The sequence below is a fragment of the Camellia sinensis genome, chromosome 6, assembly GCF_055761805.1.
Source record: "Camellia sinensis isolate YWXY chromosome 6, ASM5576180v1, whole genome shotgun sequence".
NCBI lineage: Eukaryota > Viridiplantae > Streptophyta > Magnoliopsida > Ericales > Theaceae > Camellia > Camellia sinensis.
This window is the reverse complement of record NC_138966.1, coordinates 109,719,191-109,740,182: the sequence shown is the minus strand read 5'-3', so window position 1 is coordinate 109,740,182 and position 20,992 is coordinate 109,719,191. Positions and strand designations below refer to the sequence as shown.

At 40.5% G+C, this 20,992-nt stretch overlaps 1 protein-coding gene and 1 long non-coding RNA gene across 2 annotated transcripts in view; both read right to left on the bottom strand.

Moving 5' to 3' along the window:
- LOC145789102 (uncharacterized) overlaps positions 1–20,992 on the bottom strand; it is a 249,534-nt gene that overhangs the window by 77,545 nt on the left and 150,997 nt on the right. The gene's annotated exons all lie outside the window — the stretch shown is intronic.
- Positions 543–19,971, bottom strand: LOC145792820 (uncharacterized). The gene is made up of 6 exons (XR_014332753.1): positions 19,801–19,971; positions 19,592–19,672; positions 19,421–19,495; positions 6,236–6,297; positions 4,197–6,153; positions 543–3,056 (listed from the first exon to the last, which is right to left on the bottom strand). It is a non-coding gene; the product is annotated as an uncharacterized LOC145792820 (long non-coding RNA).

The window sequence follows — 20,992 nt, the reverse complement described above, 5'->3', positions numbered from 1 at the left end:
AGGAGGCAAAAGAGGCTTAGTTTGGGAAAATCCTCCATAAAACAGCACTACAATCCTCATCACATGGAAGAGTGTGTGTGTGTGTGTGTGTGTGTGTCTCAGTTGTTCACTCACCATGTACCATCCTCTCCAGGTCAGTTTTTTCAGCCTATTGTCTTCAAAACCTTTTAGATTTTCCTCATCGAAAAGAAAAGTAATGAACACATGCAAAAAAGTTAAACCAAAAAGAGCATTCCCAAACAAAATAAAAAAATAATAATAATAAAAAATAAAAGATAAAAAAAAAAGAAAGAAAGAAAGCAATCCCAACAATAGAATCTATGAAGCACGGACACGGACACGGATACGGATACGGACACGGGACACGGCAATTTTCAAAAATGGGGGACACGGACACGGCGGGGGACACGGCGAATTTTATTTTATTTATTTTTTATATTTTTATGTGTTATGTAGATTCATATTACATTCATCCTAAATTAAAATTAACAAACACTAACATAGTAACATTAATTGAATAAACATAACCATTATATTTAAACAAATTAATAGATCATCCATTTACAAAAAATTCACAAAAAAGTCATAATAAACGATAACAAGAACTAAGACGAGAAGGGAAAAACATTCAACATCCAACAATATTTTTCACAAAAACACTAAATAAGAGAGGCAAAAGATTAAAAAAATTAAAAAAAATAAAAATAAAAATAGCCCTGTTGTGTCCCCGCCGTGTCCCATGCCGTGTCCCCATATGGACACGCGTGTCCCTGCCGTGTCTCTGCCGTGTCCCCTACAAAAAAATCATTAAATTAAAGGCGTGTCCCATACGTGTCCCCGGCGTGTCCTCGTGTCGGACACCGCCACGGCACTAATTTTGGAGTGTCCATGCTTCATAGAATAGAATGCATAGATAGTCCCATTATGCCAATTCCAGCACACTAACATATTTCAGCTCACCATTTTCATGAAACACGGGAGGGAGGAGGCGTCAAGGGCGGCGAAAGCTTAAAATAATTTGTCTTGGAGGGTACAAGTATGCATTGAGATGTACGGTTGTAAGATGTAGGACTCATACAGATCTCCTTCGACATGAACTAAGAAATCAATTAAAACACTTACTCAATATATATGAATATTATTATAATCTTCTTCAACTTCAATTCACTTACATGTAGCCCACTAGAGTACCCTTTATATAGGACAACATAAAAACTTCTAGTTACGTGTATCACACACACACCCCTAGAAACCATTGCATAGTCCTGTGGAACTTATTTACTAATATCATGCATTTTAAACGATGTATAGTTCACCCAACTTCTAGAAAGGGGGCCCGGTGACAAAGCTGGAGACTGAAAACAAGTAATACAAAGTCCAAACAGCCTTACAATAAAAATTTCATGAAACAACTGATTCAGCAAAGAGGCGGTAAATTTAGAAATAAGAATAAAAGAATGTAATGCTCTATTATTTCTTCTAAGAGAGGAATTGTACAACTTAGTTTGTCATCATTAAATCAAAATAATCCTACTAATTACAAAAAAAACATGGCTTCTGCATGAAATCAGCAGCAGCTCAGCATTAACCCATATTCCTAGAAAATTATCGATGAAATTACACTACTTTTCTCTCTCTTTTTTCCCCTTTTTTTCATGAGAAGAAGACATAATCAGCAGAGCAGGCATCCAGAACTACAAATCTAAGAGCTGTTCCTCCTGCCGATCAGGCAGCTGCCTGGACTGGACCATCGGATCTGAAATCCTGACCACCCCCACGCCCATGCCCATAGCCCTAGCTGCGTCCATGCGCCCGCCCACGCAAGGACGGACCCAGGATTCGTTGATGGGGTGGGCTAATATTAAGGTAAAATTATATGATATATTTTAAGTATAACCACATAAGAAAAAAGAGAATTTAATAATATAATCTAGATTAATATCTAAATTTATTGATTTGAAACAATCTAACTAAGTTGTGCTCGACGAGTCTTTAAAGATTCGAATTCATCGATTATAGAATCTTGATCAATTTTCAAAAAGCATGAAAAACAATATGCTTTATCCTTTGAAGAAGAATACTCTAGCGAAGAAAATTGTTTAAACCAAATATGTTGAAATCGGCGATTCTGTTTTCCAAATGTGAACCTAAGATACTCAAGTTTAGGTTGATAATGCCCCAAGTTCACATAAGTTCGTCTAACCTCATCTTGTTGATTAACTGGATATTCACAAATTTGCAAGCGTAAATCAGGATCCCGTTCAATAACAATTGAATCAAATTTGCTTGGCTTATTTGCTTGAGGCATGGAAGACAATTGCACATCAGAAAATGAGGTTTCAACAGCATTGGATGTTGTACTACTAGACTTCTGTTTTGATTGACAGAATGAGAAAAGAGTTTTTCCTTTTTTGAGTGTGGAGGTTCCATTATTTATAACTTAAATTTTTTTTAAAAAAATTTAGCCCTATTTAATAGTAAACCAGAGTATATTCGCAATAATTTTAAATATTAGGGTTTTTATATAAATCCTCAATAATTTTTATTTAGCTTTCATTATTTTTATAGATGTCCAAAAAAACTCCTTCAAAGTTCAAAAACTAAGAGCAATATAGAACATTAAACAATGCAGCATCATAAAAAAATGAAGAGCAATATAATATTTGTTCCATAAAGACAAAATTTCAAAACCTTTGTTAATCAAATCCATTCTCAACCAACGAAATAAAATAATTGGTGAATTATACTTACCAAAAATGTTAGGAAAGTGGAGCTGCTAGAGACGACGGAGAGGGCGGCTGCCTATCTATTGAAAGATGTGAGGATTGTTTTGAAAGATTTGTTCTTTAAACAAATACAAACCTATTGGGTTGCCTGTCTATTTTTTTGGGTAAGCATTAGGCTGCCTATCTAAAAAACAAACAAAAAAACTATTGGCCCTTACTTGGGGCTTGCAGGGCTGGGAAAAAATATTTCTACAAATTTTTAAAATTTTGGGCTGGGCTGCAGCCACCTATGCCCAGCCCCAAGTCCGCCCTTGCGCCCACGTCCACGGCCTGCAAAAGATCCATAGAACTTAATGTTGAAAGTGGAAATATAAATATAATACATGAAAAATGAACCAAAACCAGCTGGATTTGTATTTTTTGTGAACGCAGATTAGCCAAGCAGGATTTTGAGGTATCCGACATTATGAACTGTAGATTCAGCACCTCTGCAGGCTTGTATGCAAATACTATGAAACAAAAAGGAAAACGCACTTGAATATGTCTCTCAGTATTAGTTTATCCCATCAACTAAAAGCACTACACTTTGCCACCTTGAATTATCAATTTGCATTAATGTGAACATTCTGTTAAGGATCCATTACATAAATGGATGAAAATTTGTCATATGACATGCACATGAAATCTTAAATATTGTGATATGCTTAAAATGACCTATTTCTTTTCTTCCTATTTTCTCTCTTTCTCCTTCCCTTCCCTTCCCTTATTTCTCCTATCTATGTCAGCAGCCATGGCTGTTGTCATGAGTAGAAGAAAGAAGGGGAAAAAAGAGGGGGTAAATTCTAATTTGCCTAAAAGTAAAAGGTCTTCAAAAAAGCCAGACTAATCCAGGGAACATAAGAAAGATGGAAAATGGGTAAATTGCACTTTTCACCCTCAAACTTTCACTCTGGTCCCTCATTTTCTAAATGTAACAATTAGGTTATCAAACTTCAACATGTGTTTCAACGTGGTCCTCCAGTCATCCCACTGTCTGAAATTTTAGTAAAAGTTGAATTTAGGTGGAAGTTTTGAGGATGAAAAGTGTAATTTATCAATAAAAAAAAAGGCCCTTAAAAATGTGTTCATGTCACTTTCTGTCCAAATGTTTAACGATAATTGATAGAAGGACCAAATGGAAAAAGATTTAAAGTCTGATAAGATCAGGTATCAAAGTCAAATTCAGAAGTAAGGCTAAGGGTGTAAGTTCTCCAGAAAAAAAAAAAAATCTACAAGATGCACAAAAGAATGCAACTAATCCCAACTGCAGCTTACAAGAAATTCCACCCTCGACAAGCTCATGAAAAAAAATGACAAAGGTCACTGGAGTGTGGTTATTAAAGTTCTAAATGCCACTATTGTTAATTGGCCATTACATTTTACTTAAGTAGAGAGAAATATTTGGAATGACAAACATATAAAAATACTTACCACGGCCTTGAGCAAACGGTGCCCCTGATCCACCATTGTAACCACCCAAGTCTTGTTGCATATCCCCACCACCATAGCCTCTTCCACGTCCAAGAAAACTGCGGCCTCTTCCCCTAACCCAGCCTCTTCCACCATATCCACATCCACCATCCCATCCACCATCTCCATTGTTACTACTCCATGTAGAAGATAGATTGTAGCTATTACACTTCATAAGGAGTCAGGATAGAAGGGCAAGAACAATGCACTATAATCCACAAAAGCAAAACTATAGCCAATGACAAACAGTTTTGTAGCTATTACATTTCGTAAAGTGTCAAAATAGAGGGGCAAGAGTAAAGCAATATAATCCACAAAGCATCACTATAACCACCGACAAAGGGTGCTGAAAATTAATATGTTGACCCCTAACAGAAATGTTTCTTAACCAAACATTATCCAATTTTTTAAATATTTCATCAACTATCATAACTTGAAACCCAATTCCTGTACCCATTGTGATTTCACATTCTAGCGTAAACTGTTGAAGTCTCCAGTAATCAGTGGCGGAGCCAATTAAGGCCTAGAAGGGGCATGTGCCCCTCAACTTTGAAAAACTTACATTTTCACCTAATGTTTTGAAAATATCTTTCAATTTGCCACCTGAAATTATATATTCCCCTATATTTGTTTAATATATAACCCATCTTTTTTAATTTTTTCAAAAAAAAAAAAAAATACTACAATTTATCCATTCAATTTTTTATTATTAGAGTTCAACTTCTGAAAGTTTTATTTCAAGAAACCATGTCCTTGATTGGGTTTGATAGGAAGAGTGTTGGAACAAATACTTTTATAGGTGTTCTCCTATCCTTTCTATGCCAAGGTTTGAAACCCACAATATAAACATCATCTAACCAACCAGGCCATCAGGCTACCATATGGAACCACATTCAATGTGGTGCTATACAGGGAACCGATTGAAGTATCACCAAGAGCAGGTTCTATCTGTTGAGCAATATATTCTTGATCAAAATTTGAATATAATTCCCCCAGAGGATACTCTAGGGACCAAACTGGAAGAAAGAAGAGGACAAATCTATGTGAAATAGTTTGAACACCCAAATCCATCGATTAGTGCTCTATAGTATACTTTCTTTTGTTTCTAGGGGAAGCAAAAATTATTTTGATGGCCATTTTTCTAACCCTTCAAAGCCCAAACCTAAATGTAACTAATGCTTCAAAGCAAACCTACATGTGTATGAGGTGCAACACTCATCCCTAGATGAATGGAGCTTAAGCCACACAATAGTCAAACAACAGGTGGAAGGAAGACAGAACTTTAAGGATGATAGCAGACCACCAAAAGATTGGTATTATGCATTGTGCATTATAAAGTGACCTTTCACTTGTATATCAGTTGTCTGCCGCAAAATTTCATTCCAGTCAACCACCAACAAGAATCAACCCATTTGAAATAACACCATCTCATGTTTAATTCACTTCTTTCGCTTAAATATCTGTTGTTCATATTTATTTTTTCTAAAATTTCTGTACTTCCAATAAATTCTGATCTATTTCAAAATCAATAGTTAGTTTAACATCCTATATACAGCAACATGGCAGAGAATGATCAATGTTCGCAGCCTCAAGTAGAATGACTTTATTGAGTTAATTAGTTCCCATAAACTTTCTTTCAAAATATTCATGGTAATCTCACACAACATTTGTCCTGGCTTTAAAGGAATTTAATAATTCATGGTAAAACTTCTTTTGTAGTACTTGTTCATCTTTTTTGACAGTCGCACATTTAAAAGCTGCACAAATAACAATCAAATGAAGAACGCAATTGCTTAAAGGCACCATCAATGTTATTTCCAAAAGCAGAATCAAAGGAATAAAATGCAGAGTATTTTACCTGTTCCTCTACCCCTTCCCCAACCACCACGTCCTCTCCCACTCATATTAGGAGATCCCTCTAATTCCACACAAGAATAACCTAATTATAAAAATATTTTAGAAAAAAAAATAATATAGACAATTATATAATATTTATTTACCTCCTTCATAATCATATTCATTCCATGGCTTCACTTGATCAACCGGAATAGGTGTTTGGTACCTGCAATTTAGTTAGAAGATAGGATACTAATCATTAGCAACTCAAATGTTCATATACACCTGATCATACTAAAAATCCTACATAAATTTAAAGCTTCTCAACCATAGAACAGGACTTAAAGAGACTATGATTATCATCAACCATTAACTACAAAAGGAAACAAAGGGCAGGATAGCTCAAATGTAGTCAAATTTTGGATAGTTCCCATCAAGTCCCATTGAAAATAAGTCCAAGTAAAATCATCACTAAAAATAATTTTGTGATGATTTTTTGCATGTCGCTAAAAATTGACAATTAGTGACCTTTTTTTTGTCATAGTTTGTATAAATTATTGCTAAAACTTACAATTAGTTATGTTTTTCTGTGATGAATTTTTCAAACTGTCACTGAAAATTAAAAATTAGTGACTTTTTTGGGACAATTTTTTTAAACTGCTGCTAAAACTTATAATTTAGTGACACTTTTTGTGACAATTTTCAAACTATCGCTGAAAATTTACAATAAGTGACGTGACATTTTTTAATAGTGCTTGATGAAAAAATTAATTATCATAGGACTTATTGGACAGTCCACCTATTAGGATATACACATAAGTACCCCTAAAATTTGGGCATGCATTATTTTTTAGGCTCATCATTACACTTTGTATATCATTGTTTAGATTGTTATTTTTTTGTTTGTTGGTTGGCACTCAATGATTGTATAGTTCATCAAAGGTGGCTCTACATGTTCTATTCAATACAAGTAGGAGAAGAACCCAACTTGGAATTTTTAAAAACAGAAAAAAATAATAAATAAATAAAAACATAACCAAGTCAAGATGAAATGGATCATTTTCCTCTTTGCAACTCCTATGTTTGAAGCAAGATGTTGTCTAATTAGACCATGAATTACAAATGTCTAGAAAAGTTTCATTGCTACTTCACAAGGCAATCCACATCAATGTAATGAAGGTGAAGGACCCATGACAATGACAGAACGCCCCAAACAATTGATCTATTTTCCAAGCATGGCATGGCAGCTCATCAAGCATAACATCATCTATAGTCACCAAAATAGAATTACTGTTCACACACCACTAAAAACACATATGACCAACCTTGGAGGCTTAGGACCTCCGTAATTGCCTTAATCATACATATTATCTCAGAAGTGATATACACTAAGAAGGGAGTTATACAGCTATACGATCAGAGGAGAAGGATTCGCATAGACTAGCATTTTTCACTCTTGTAAGAGGGGCTATTTTGAGCCCACTAAATTATTTAGGCCCAATAGCCCAAGATTAGTGGGCCCGAATTTATCGCAAGTCCAAGAATCGGAGGGCCCAGATTTATCGTCATCAAACGGATTGAATCGCTCTAAGCCTCGAAAGGGTTCGGATCCACGAACCTAGAAACTTACTCGGGCCCGGACTCGAAAGGGTATTAAACAAGCCTAGAGATCCGAGGCACTCGGACTCGAAAGGATTCGGATCCACAAATCTAGAGATCCGAAGCACTTGGCTTCGAACGGATTCAGACGCAATCTAGAAGTCGCTCCGTTAATGAGTCCCAGAACACTTGCGGGCTCGGAGCTTTCCGGGATCTACGCACCAGAACCATGGGCGTAATGGAGTTCGAACAAAGGACCCGATCCCGAGGACGGTGAGTGGAGATAAATTCACTCTTCGGTTAAACTAGCCTATACCCGGGTCGAGGTGGCACGACCCCGGGGGGTCCATGAGACTCGGCAATATTTTGCGGCAGGACGTCCTCTGGGACTACCCCTGACCCTTTGGGATGATTGGGGATCATTGGTTAGGTGTGGCTAAGAAGAAGGGTTCGCCGAGGGATTGATCTCCTCTTCGGGGTTTTCTCATCCTCGGAGAAGTCACCTCCTCGGAGAGGTCACCTCCTCGGAGAAGTCACCTCCTCGGAGAGGTCACCCCCTCGGACAAGGTGGTTAGAGAGAATATCCTCCATGTGCCTTGCACATGGGCTCCATCCTACATCATGAGGTGCCTATAAATAGCACCCACCCATAGCTTTACAAGGGATGGATTTTGGAGATTTTTAACTCTTGGGAAAGAACTAATTTCCCTTCTCCATTATCAACCTTGAGAGTGAAAGTGGGAGATCCATGGGAGAGCCTTGCCATTATTCTATTCTCTAGCCATTTTGCCTTCTTCTTCACCCAATCTCTTATCTCCATCATCTCCTTTGTTGTCGTGTTCCTAAGTTGAGATTATTGAAGAATCTAAGCCTCTCATCATATTCTAGAGAATTCGAAATTGTTCTTCAAGGATCTTCGAAGATCTTCGAATTTTCCAACTCCTTTCTTGAACCCACTCCTACATTTTGGCGACTCTGCTGGGGAGGCGGATTGGTTAATGGTCTCAACAAGATCTGGAATCCACACAACTCCAACAAGAATGGCGGGAGAAGATGAAGTTCACCAACAAGGATCCTCTAATGGTGGTGATGACAGAACCATGGCTCCAGATCAACCACTTTTGCTTGAAGCCATTCAAGGACTTCAAAATACTCAACAAGAGATTCTTACCACTCTTCAGAATCTCACTCACACCATGTTGGTGATGAGTTCTAACTTTGCACCGGCGCCAAACGGAAATCAAACTGGTGGTGGAGTTATTTCCGCCGGAGCGCAAAATCAAATCCAAGAAGAAGTAGGCCCCAATCAACCTGTGGCTCATGGCAACACAGCCACAGTAACACATGCTCAAACCACAGTAGGCGGCAGCAGTTTGCCTATGCCCGGGCTCCATGGCGTGCCGAGCCAAGATCCAATGGTGACTAGGGGAGTTTCTGGTGTAATGAATGGCGTTCCGACGACTGTTGGTGTCCAGGAAAACATAAGGAGCATGATGGCGCAAAAGGGAGCTCTGCCCGTACCTAATCTTGTTACGCCACCAATAAATGTTACCCAAGCACCAAGCGGGCCTCCTTTGGTGCCGACAACAAATCTGCAAGCACAACCCGGTATAGCGGCGCCGTGCGGTGGACTCTATGGGCCTCAATTCAATATCCCATCACCAACTGGCTTGTCTATAGGCGCTGATGGCCAGTATCGTCAAATGTCCTCACCAATGATGAATTCGCAGCACCAGAATGGCCAAGATGCCCCTAGCTCAGTCTTCGGGTACATAAGCCAAGTCCCGGGAATACCACCATCAAACTCTCTCCCTCAACAGTTTCTCACTCTCGCCGATGTGCAGGCCATGTTCGATCTCGAACGGGGCAAGAGGACCTTACCCTCTTTGCCTGATCCAGACATCAAGCCGCCTTACCCCATTGAGATGCTGAGCTATCCATACCCTGAGGGGTATACAGTGCCGAAGTTCATCAAGTTCGACGGCAAATAAGGAAATGCCCGAGAACATGTTGTGCGATTCATCGAGACTCTGGGTATTCATGGTTCAAACCACGTCCTCCGACTGAGAGAATTCTCTAAGTCCCTCACCAACCGAGCATATAGTTGGTATGTTAATTTGGCCCCAAACTCTGTCCGAAGTTGGGAGGAAATGGTTAACAAATTCCACTCCAAGTTCTTTCAAGTGGCGGAGAAGGTGACCACACTTACATTGTGTAAAGAGAAGCAAGAAGAAAGTGAAGACATCCTTGACTACGTCAAAAGGTTTCAGGACAAGGCCGTAGATTGTCATGAAGCAGTCGAGGAGAGTTATCTGGTTCAAATCTGTCTAGAAGGGGCATTGAGCAGATACAAAATGTTTCTAGTTAATCACAAGCTACCCACCTTCTCGGCATTAATAGAAGCAGCTCGGAACATTAGCATTCCTCATGCTCAGGAGTCCGGATTTAAGGCCAGTTACAAGACTAGTTTCAAATCGTCTCGTGGACCTATTGTTGCTGCTGCCTCTGCCCCAGATACCCGAAATTCACAAGGTCATAGAGGCCAGAAGAGAAAGCAATATAATGGTGAAAAGGGGAATGTTTCTTATCCATGTGGAATCGAGGAAGTGAAAGTTCTAGTTAAGGAATGGGTGGCTGACGGAGAGCTAAAATTGCCTTATGTTGAAGAAATGCCATCAAAAAAGGACTGTAAGAGCCCTGAATTTTGTGTCTACCATCGTACATTGAAACATCCGACGGAGAAGTGTTGGACTCTCAGGAAAATCTTCAGAGATAAAGTCGAGGCAGACGAATTGAGGTTCAAAAAGCGAGGGACTCAAGACATCCGAGAACAACCGTATCCTCAACACCGAGACAAGGGCAAGAATGTTGCTATGATAGCTTATGAAGGCCCAATGATCGAGGCTATCGCTAATCTTGATGACGATGACTGTTATCTGGACGACATCCTCGAGCCAGAGGGTGAGCAAGTTTACTATGGAAGTGCTCTCGATCCAGAGGGCAGAACATTTATGACTCATGGCGAAGATCCCTTTGATCCAGAAGGAGGAGAAGAATACTATGGAAGAGGAGGACACCATGTTTATGTGGCATCTTATTTTGAGGAGACCGAGGAGATGGTTAACTACGAGCCTCCAAGAGTGGAAAAAGATCCGGATCACTATGCCAAAACCCTGCAAGACTGTGTAAAGTTCAAGCAGTTCTTTGACCAGCTTGGACTTTCCAGGGAGGCAAGAACGGAAATCACCAAGTCTATCATTAATATAGCCGAGGCACACCATGAGGAATGCATGTCGACTGAGGGGTCTATCCCGAGGAAGGCAAAAGAGCAATCTAGTGCCATTACTTTCTCCGAGGCTGATCGAAAGTATCCTTTTTCTCACAATCCCACTTTATGTGACTGTTTTTATTAACGGGGTTGAGTTCAAAAGGGCCTTTCTAGATAGTGGAGCCTCTATCAACATTATGACTCGCGCTACTCTAGAAAAAGCCGGAATCTCTGAAGAACGCATTGTGAAGCAGCCGATAGTCATCACTGGCTTCGGTGGAGAAAGGAGAGTTACTATCGGATGCGTAACAGTTGATTTAGCCGTTGGAGAGATTCGCTCGGCCACCAAGTTCCATATTATCGATTCTGAGGCAAATTATCACATCATTCTAGGGAGGACCTGGATGCATAGATATGGGGCTGTACCATCAAGTTATCATCAGTGTGTTAAGGCTAAATGGGGAAAGAAGACGGTGACAATTCAGGCTACAGAAAGGCCGTTCGAGATCCATGAAGCTCATTATTCTGATGCCATCTACTTCACCGAACTGGCTGTCGAAGAAGTTCCCACCACCTCTAAGCCTCGAGGGGTCAAAATTCCTCGTTGGGAGGATATCAAAGATGACAAGGAGCCGATGACAGAATCAAGTAAGCGGGCGATGTCTAGACCAGAAAGTCCGCCTATTCCTCGGAAGGTGATGAAAGTTCGAGAAGGAGGCAAGATGGTGTATTATTTATGAAGGTGCGGGGAGTCGGTTTCTTCAGTCACCGACTCCGAGTCAAAAGAAGAGCCTCCTGACAATGATATAGTAATAAAGCCTGAAGTGGCTCCAGAATGTATGCAAGATGGGCCGAAGCCTCAGCCTGAACAACTTATCGAAATAGATCTGAGTGATGGACAAGATGCACCGAGGCCGGTATTCGTAAGTTCGAGCCTTAGCCCAGAAAAGCGGGAACAGTTGTTAAAGTTGATAAGCCGATACTCAGATGTGTTTGCTTGGTCATATAAGGAAATGCCCGGACTAGATCCTGACCTAGTCTCCCACTATCTTGATGTGTTCCCAAACTCCAAGCCAATTAAGCAAGCTGCTCGAAAATATCATCCAGATCTCGAAGAGAAGATTAAGGAGGAGATTGAAAAACTTCAACAGTCTGGTTTCATCCGGCCAATACAGTACCCCACGTGGTTAGCAAACATCGTGCCAGTAAAGAAGAAGAATGGCCAAATCAGAGTATGTGTAGACTTTCGAGATTTGAACAAATCTTGCCCGAAGGATGAATTCCCTCTTCCTCACATCGACACCCTCGTGGATACTACCTCGGGACACCAGATGTTCTCATTCATGGATGGATTCAGTGGATACAATCAGATTAAGATGGCTGAAGAGGACGCAGAAAAGACTGCTTTTAGAACACCTCTCGGAAACTTCTTCTATACAGTCATGCCTTTCGGACTCAAGAATGCCGGTGCAACTTATCAAAGGGCTATGACTGTAATCTTTCATGACATGATCCATCATAAGGTGGAAGATTATGTTGATGATCTAGTGGGGAAATCCAAGAAAGAAGAAGACCATCTCCGAGACCTTGAGAAGGTATTCAAGAGGTGCCAGAAGTTCAAAATGAGAATGAATCCTCTCAAATGTGCTTTCGGGGTGACGACCAGGAAGTTCCTCGGGTTTCTTGTACATAGGCATGGTATCGAGGCAGATGAAGACAAGGTCAAATCTATCAGAGCAATGCCTCCCCCGCATTCTCAGAAGGAGTTAAAGAAGTTCCTCGGGAAGGTGTCTTATATTCGGAGGTTTATCCCAGCACTTGCAGAGATTTCTGCCCCTTTCGGCTCATTGTTAAAAGGAGATGCCAAGTTCAAGTGGAACCAGAAACACCAAAAGGCCTTCAAGAGAATCAAGGCGGCCTTGACCTCGCCTCAGACCATGATAGCCTCGCAGCCCGGGGTCCCTCTAATGTTGTACTTAACATCAACTCCCAAGTCCATAGGGGCATTATTGGTCCAAGATGTAGATGGAGCAGAACGCCCGGTGTATTACATCAGCCAGAAGATTCGAGGAGCAGAAGTCCGATATACTCTGGTAGAGAGACATTGTTTAGCTTTGGTATTCACTGCCCAAAAGCTCAGACATTACTTCTTAGCACACCAGATTCAGATTGTTACTAAAAGTGATCCAATCCGATACCTCCTCAGCAAGCCTGCTCTAACCGGGAAGGTGGCAAGATGGTTGTTAGCACTGGGTGAATTCGAGATCACATGTGTAGCCCCCAAGGCGATCAAAAGCCAAGCCTTAGCTGATCTCCTTGCTCAATTTCCAAGTGGTGACTATGAACCAGTGAATGAAAAATTAAGAGGAGAGGTGCATGCAGCTATGGCTTCCGAGGAAAGCTTTTGGACATTGAGCTTTGACGAAGCAACAGCCGGAGGTAAAAGAGGAACCGGGATAGTCCTTACAAGTAAAAGTGAGGAAAAGTTATATTTGTCTTATAAACTGGATTTCCATTGTTCGAATAATGAAGCCGAGTATGAGGCTCTTATTTTAGGCTTGATAGTAGCTGAGAAGCACAATATCAAGAAGATTCGGATCCGGGGGGACTCAAAGTTGATAGTGAAGCAAGTTTCAGGACAGTTCATCTTAAAGGAGCCTGCCTTGGCCACATATCGAACAACAGTCCGAAGGCTTCTTGACAAATTTCAGAAGGTCGAAATAGAGCATGTGCCTCGTTCCGACAACAAGTTTTCAGACGCCCTCACTACATTAAGGGCAGGAGTTGATATCCCAGAGGAGGAGGCGACAATTATTATCAAGAAGAGAATAGAGCCTTCGATAATACCTGAAGACAAAGGCCTTCCAGAGGACTGGAGAGGAGAATTCCTCGAACAACTCAGAAGCAAAGTTGGAAAATTGACTATGGCCAAGCTTGCCCAATTCATAATTATTCAAGGTGAACTTTATTTCCGAGGAGGTACCGGATTCCTAGCCTGGTGTGTTGGCCAACAAGAAGCAAGTTTCCGACTACAACAGATCCATGAAAAGTCTTGCGGGGATGTGGATATCAGTCTGTACAGAAAGATCCAAAGACATAGCTATGATGGTGCATGATGGCCACAACCCGAGCAGCTGGTGAAAGCTTTTCAAATGATCTTGCAACTCTAGGGGCAAATTTCAACATTCCGTGAAAGAAGTCTACCTATGACATTTACAGTTTGCATTTACTGCATTGTGCATGAAGTTCTATCTTTCTTATGTTATGAAGAAATTTATTTCCTCTATATTATGTATCTCCATTAAAAGTTATTTTCTCTACATTGTATATCTTCATTGTGTTATGTTGCTTGAAACAGTTTTCAATTTTTTTTGTTGTTGCCCCTCAAAGAAGAAAAAGGAATGGTAGACTCGGTTACCAACCTGAAGAGACCTTTCTTGACGTAGTAGAAGTATACTCCCACTCGGACCTCCGAAGAGCAGCTATTGCTTCCATCAATGTAAGCTTTGAGGGTCTTTCTTATTGAAGCAGAGTGTGTGTTCCCACTCGGACTTCCGAAGAGCAGCCCTCGCTTCTATCAATGCGAGTCTCAAGGATCTTTCTTGCTGAAGTAGAGCGTGTGCTCCCACTCAGAATTTCGAAGAACAGATCTTGTTTCCATCAGCGTGAGCTTCGAGGATCTGTCTTGCTAAAGTAGAGTGTGTTCTCCGCCTCAGACTTTCGAAGAACAGATCTTGCTTCCGCCAGTGCGAGCTTTGAAGAATAGCCTTTGCTTCCATTAGCTGCCGAAGTAGAAGTGCGCATCCACTCAGACTTCCGAGAGACAGCCTTGTTTCTGCTCGGACTTCTGAGGGAGAGCCTTCCGAGGGACAACTCTTGCTCTCATTAGTGCGGGTCTGAAGAACAGCCCTTGATTTCATCAATACGAGCTCCGAGGATCTTTCTTTTCAAAGTAGAGTGGACTCTTACTCGAACTCCCGAGAGATAGCCTTTGCTTCCATTAGCTGCCAAAGTAGAAGTGCACATCCACTCGGACTTCCGAGGGACAGCCTTATTTATACTCGGACTTCTGAGGGAGAGCCTTGTTTCTGCTCAAACTTCAGAGGGACAGCCTTGCTTCTGCTCGGACTTCTGGGAGACAATCTTTATTTCTGTTGGTGCAAGCTTGGTAGACTCGGTTATCTTCCAGAGGAATCTTTCTTGCCAAAGTAGGGTGTGTGCTACCTTCGGACTCCCGAGGGACAGTCTTGCTTCTGTTCAGACTTCCGAGGAACAGCCCTTGCTCTCATTAGTTCGGGTTTTAAGGGCCCCGAGGTCATGGATTTCGCACAAAAATTTATTTGCCTGAAATAGTAAAACCGACAAATGAGATGAGCAATATCAATTTCATATCCTGATTCAGACATTATCAGAATGGGGCAACATCAACAAATAATAATGATCTATTTAAGCTACAACAATTCTACTCCTTTGAGCGAGTTCGTGAAAAATGCAACAATCAAGTTTTTGTCTCTTCGGGCCGGCTCCTCTCAAGCCGACGTAAAGCTACAACGGTCACACAAAATTTTGGCATCAGCTATGTATTTCCCAGGCATCCACAAGTTAAACAAACAACAATATATCATCTTTATTATTCAACGAGAGGAAGAGGGAGCCGAATTTCATACTCACAAATTTGGGACTGTTAGAGGGGTGAAGTCCGAAGCCAATGTTGGAAATTCAAGTTGAAATCAGAGAGGTTTTATAGACTGTAATCAACAGGACTGAGCTAGGCTGGGCAAGACCACGCACGTTGCGTTGAGTGGGCGAACGTGCGTGGTCGGCGTTGGACAAGTTGAGACAGGGCGGCAGCAGTGAGTGTAGCTTGGATAAACAGTAAGTGAGAGGGGTGCTAGACGAACCAACGACGCGTTGAAAGGGCGACGTGGTCCACGTTGATTAATCACGGCCGAATCCAGTGAGTATGCAAAAATCGAGATTCAAACTCCGAAAAAAAAAAAATAGCGCTGGGTGGTGAGACTAACGAGCTGGATGGTGTTAGGCAAAACCACACATCGCGTTGAGTGGGCGACGTGTGGTTCGCGTTGAACAGCCGAAGACGAAGGCAAAGCATCGGGCATCCACTATTTATCTTCCGAGCATCTACAAGATCGACAAGACAATAATTAATTATTCAACAACATGACTTATATACAATATGAGGGGCTCATTCCCTCGGGTTTCGCTTGCAACAACATTTATTGTATTCTGCTCTACAAATTTCAAGACAAGTCTAACAAAATTTTCAGTAGCAGCACCAACAAAACTCAAAAGATTCAAATTATTTCTCTCTCTACACCAACATTAATACCCCATCTATGTCAATATTTATCGACACAAAGTCAAGCTTCAAAATATGAATTTCAGGGCTACATTTCATCATGAGTTCAAGATCCAGTCGGAGGGGTTCAACAAATAGCAATAGCAATGTGTGTATCATCGACAACAACAACACGTTTGTTTCTTTCTTTTCAACAGAACAAAGTGTCATTTTTGTCTACATTCAAACCAAGCTTCTGAGTAAAGTTTCAAATTCAGGAATTACAATATTCAAACATTCAATATTGTGATTTTAGCAACATCAGATTTTGAGTCAACAAAAATGCCTCAAGACTTGCCTCCATTTCAAGGAAAAAATCAACGGAGGGCTATTCAAGTTTTATTTTCTTTAGCAATGAGCAGCAATCGACACATCAAGATTCACAAAATATATATATCAGATGTAGAGATTCTGAAATTGGGTTTACCACAAAGAAGGCTTCCACCAATTTTTCTTTAAAAAAAAAAATAATAATAATAATACTTACCCACAGACTTAGAGAAGTAACGAAGAGGATGAAGACCAAAGGCGGTGTAGGCTGAGAATGGTGCACGAAACAGCGGGCAGCTAAGCAAACCAACACCGCGCTGAGTCGGCGGTGTGGTTGGCGTTGATTAATCATAGCCGGAACCAATGGCGATGGATTACAATGGGTATGAAAGTAGGGCCGAAATTCGTGAGTTCGGAGCCCCGATAAATATTGTTAAGCTAAGAAAGAATACCAACAACAAGCTGAACGGTGCTTGGTGAGACCACGCACGCCACGTTGAGTCGGCGGCATGTGTGGTCGGTGTTGGGCAGTTAAGGACAGAAGTAGCAACGCATGTGGGTAGCGCTGGATAGCCGATGCCGGTAGCAAAGATTACAGCAGAGATAAGTCGACAATAGTAAAACACCGATGGTGAGGTAGAGGAGTCGGCGTCACAATGGCTCTCAAAAGCCGGAAGCAGCAGTGTCGTCACAAGAAAAGTCAGTGTCGGTGCTAGTTGGTGAACCTTGCTCCGGAATATTTGGATTTCTGAGAAGCTACGTCGATGAGCCGAAGTAAAGCACCCATGGTGAGCAGCGGCTTGGGTCACGATACGCACGGTCGTCGGAGCTGGGGCAAGGTGATGGCAAGTCGGTGCTGGTGTTGGCCTGCCGTGACAGTGGCTGGGTCTTCGGCGGCGTTGATGGAAGCTGTGATGGAGGGCTGTGCAAATGGCAGCGGTGCTGGTTTGTTGAAGAAGAAAGATGGTCTCTCAATCTAGAGAGAGAGTAGGCTGAGAGACGAAGTCGGAATGGATGCGGCGGCTGTGCAAAGTTTGTAAGGATTAGGGTTTTTTGAGCCTTTCCTTAAAAAAAAAAAAAAAAAAAAAAAAAAAATTTTGCTTATCAATTTTTTCTGTAAATTGAAGTGCGTCATCAACTTTATCCATAGGCTCTGTCGTGACAAAATGTTTTTTTTTTTTTGGGGAACGTGATGCGAAACAGGGTCGAAGAAATGACAGTATGCATGTCTGAGAAATTTAAAATTTCTCATACACGCAAGGGGCAAATGTAAGAGGGGCTATTTTGAGCCCACTAAATTATTTAGGCCCAATAGCCCAAGATTAGTGGGCCCGAATTTATCGCAAGTCCAAGAATCGGAGGGCCCAGATTTATCGTCATCAAACGGATTGAATCGCTCTAAGCCTCGAAAGGGTTCGGATCCACGAACCTAGAAACTTACTCGGGCCCGGACTCGAAAGGGTATTAAACAAGCCTAGAGATCCGAGGCACTCGGACTCGAAAGGATTCGGATCCACAAATCTAGAGATCCGAAGCACTTGGCTTCGAACGGATTCAGACGCAATCTAGAAGTCGCTCCGTTAATGAGTCCCAGAACACTTGCGGGCTCGGAGCTTTCCGGGATCTACGCACCAGAACCATGGGCGTAATGGAGTTCGAACAAAGGACCCGATCCCGAGGACGGTGAGTGGAGATAAATTCACTCTTCGGTTAAACTAGCCTATACCCGGGTCGAGGTGGCACGACCCCGGGGGGTCCATGAGACTCGGCAATATTTTGCGGCAGGACGTCCTCTGGGACTACCCCTGACCCTTTGGGATGATTGGGGATCATTGGTTAGGTGTGGCTAAGAAGAAGGGTTCGCCGAGGGATTGATCTCCTCTTCGGGGTTTTCTCATCCTCGGAGAAGTCACCTCCTCGGAGAGGTCACCTCCTCGGAGAAGTCACCTCCTCGGAGAGGTCACCCCCTCGGACAAGGTGGTTAGAGAGAATATCCTCCATGTGCCTTGCACATGGGCTCCATCCTACATCATGAGGTGCCTATAAATAGCACCCACCCATAGCTTTACAAGGGATGGATTTTGGAGATTTTTAACTCTTGGGAAAGAACTAATTTCCCTTCTCCATTATCAACCTTGAGAGTGAAAGTGGGAGATCCATGGGAGAGCCTTGCCATTATTCTATTCTCTAGCCATTTTGCCTTCTTCTTCACCCAATCTCTTATCTCCATCATCTCCTTTGTTGTCGTGTTCCTAAGTTGAGATTATTGAAGAATCTAAGCCTCTCATCATATTCTAGAGAATTCGAAATTGTTCTTCAAGGATCTTCGAAGATCTTCGAATTTTCCAACTCCTTTCTTGAACCCACTCCTACAACTCTTAAGTAGTTTATGCAACCCTTCATTAAGGATTACAGGCTCTTCACTATGTAAAAAATATCAGAGCAGCAAAAACACCTCCAAGTGTAGGTTGTCAATGTTAGATGAATATAGATACCTTACACAAAATCCCATCCCTGGAGACCTCTTGAATTACTGACCCCATATGAACATTCACGAGTATTTACAAACTTCTTAATTAATATGGAACAGTAAAGGGTTCCACTTTTGGGCAAGAATAAGCACACTTATGGCATGTATGTAGGCTAGCAACTCTTCGCTGAGGTCCTCAAGAAGCAATAATAATTTATAAACACATATACGCAAAACAGATACAAATATACATGAGCCATACTTGTACAATCCTGCATTAATATCACCCACTAATAAATGATCACAACTTTCCATCCCCAACCCAAAATCTCAAGTTGATTATTACAAATAGAAATAATGCAAGGGAAGAAAGTAAAATTTACCCCGCTGAAGATGTATCCAGTTCCTTCTTGGACAAAGTAATTGTTATCACTGAGACATGGTGAGTAGTTTCTAGGCTGCACTAGCAAAAAATCTATCAGCCTAATAACCATCAAAATGGCACTAGACATAATGACTAGTTCACAAGCATAAGAAGATGTTTTGCTTCTTACGGAAGAAGGCCTTCTTGTAACGGTTCCCATGTATTGGTTATATCCAATTGATGTATTCTGATGGAGACCAGCAATCTTTCTCTGATACAGAAAACTCTTTTCCATTAGCATGTAATACATAGAAGACAGTATACACAATTTTTCTGTGGAGGGGGGGAAGGGATATTTGAACAATTTCCCACATGAACCAAACAGGAGGAAAGAACCACCTTAATCAATTCAGCAGTCATCACAGTTTTGTTGATAGCTCTGCCCATGGCCTTTAGAGCAATTTCATTGGATCCCTTCTCCTACAAAAACATTAAATAAACAAAAAATAAATAGGAGTTAAGAAAGAGAAAAGAGAATAAAAGTAAATCTAAAGACCAGAAGAAACAGTGAGGCACAAATAGTTTACATGGTGCTGGATTGTCATGAGACAATTTATATGGTGATGGACAATCGTTATGGATATTCAATTATTTATTTATGACCATAAAAAATAATATATATACATATATATATATTTTTTTAAATTTGAAAAACTAATACTATGGTTGATTTAGAATTGCAAAAGTTATTTTTGAATTTTCAATACATTTTTTTTTGTTTTAAGTGAATTTTATTAATATTTTAATTAAAAAATGTATTTTTTAAATCCAACTAATCTAGATATAATTAAAAATTAAAATATTTATAAAAAATATATATAAATACAAAAAATATAAAAAATAAATGATTTTTTATATTTGGTGTCATTTAAATTTTTTTTAATAAAATTTATACTTTTAAATGTATCTAAATTTTGTATTTTTTTTTTCTCAAACTGAGTCATAAAACTCCAATAAAATAATATTAATTTAACAAGCATAACATATTTTCACATCTACAAAAAAAAAAATTAGGAACAAATTTTTTCACAAAATTTTACCTTAATTTGAAATTCCTTCTCAAAATGTAGGACCCTCAAAATTTTGCCCCCAATCCCTCCTACGTTTCTCATGTCTCTTTCTCTCCCTCTCTCTCATGGACAATTTTGTTGGTCCCATTCCACCGTTGTACCGCCTGAAATCCAAAGTTGACACCGCCAATTCACGAACTTGGACAATTTCATTCTGACCAGGTAAGTTGATTTAATTTTAGTTACATTTGTGCCAAGAGATTTAATTGGATCATGCAACCCCACTAGCATTGTATTCAAGTCCAATTCTTCATTTGTTGCCTATTAACCGTTAGTAAAAGAGCGTTGTGTATTATTTTTTGGTAGAGAAGGATGATTTTGACATTACTCTGAAGTTATTTCGCTATATGCTTTACTGAAAAGAAAATTTGAGCCAAATGGGAATCTCTCTCAAAGCTGTTACATGTGAGAAATTATAATGGTGATCATGACATCATCTTTTTGGTTCATATTGTTTGTTG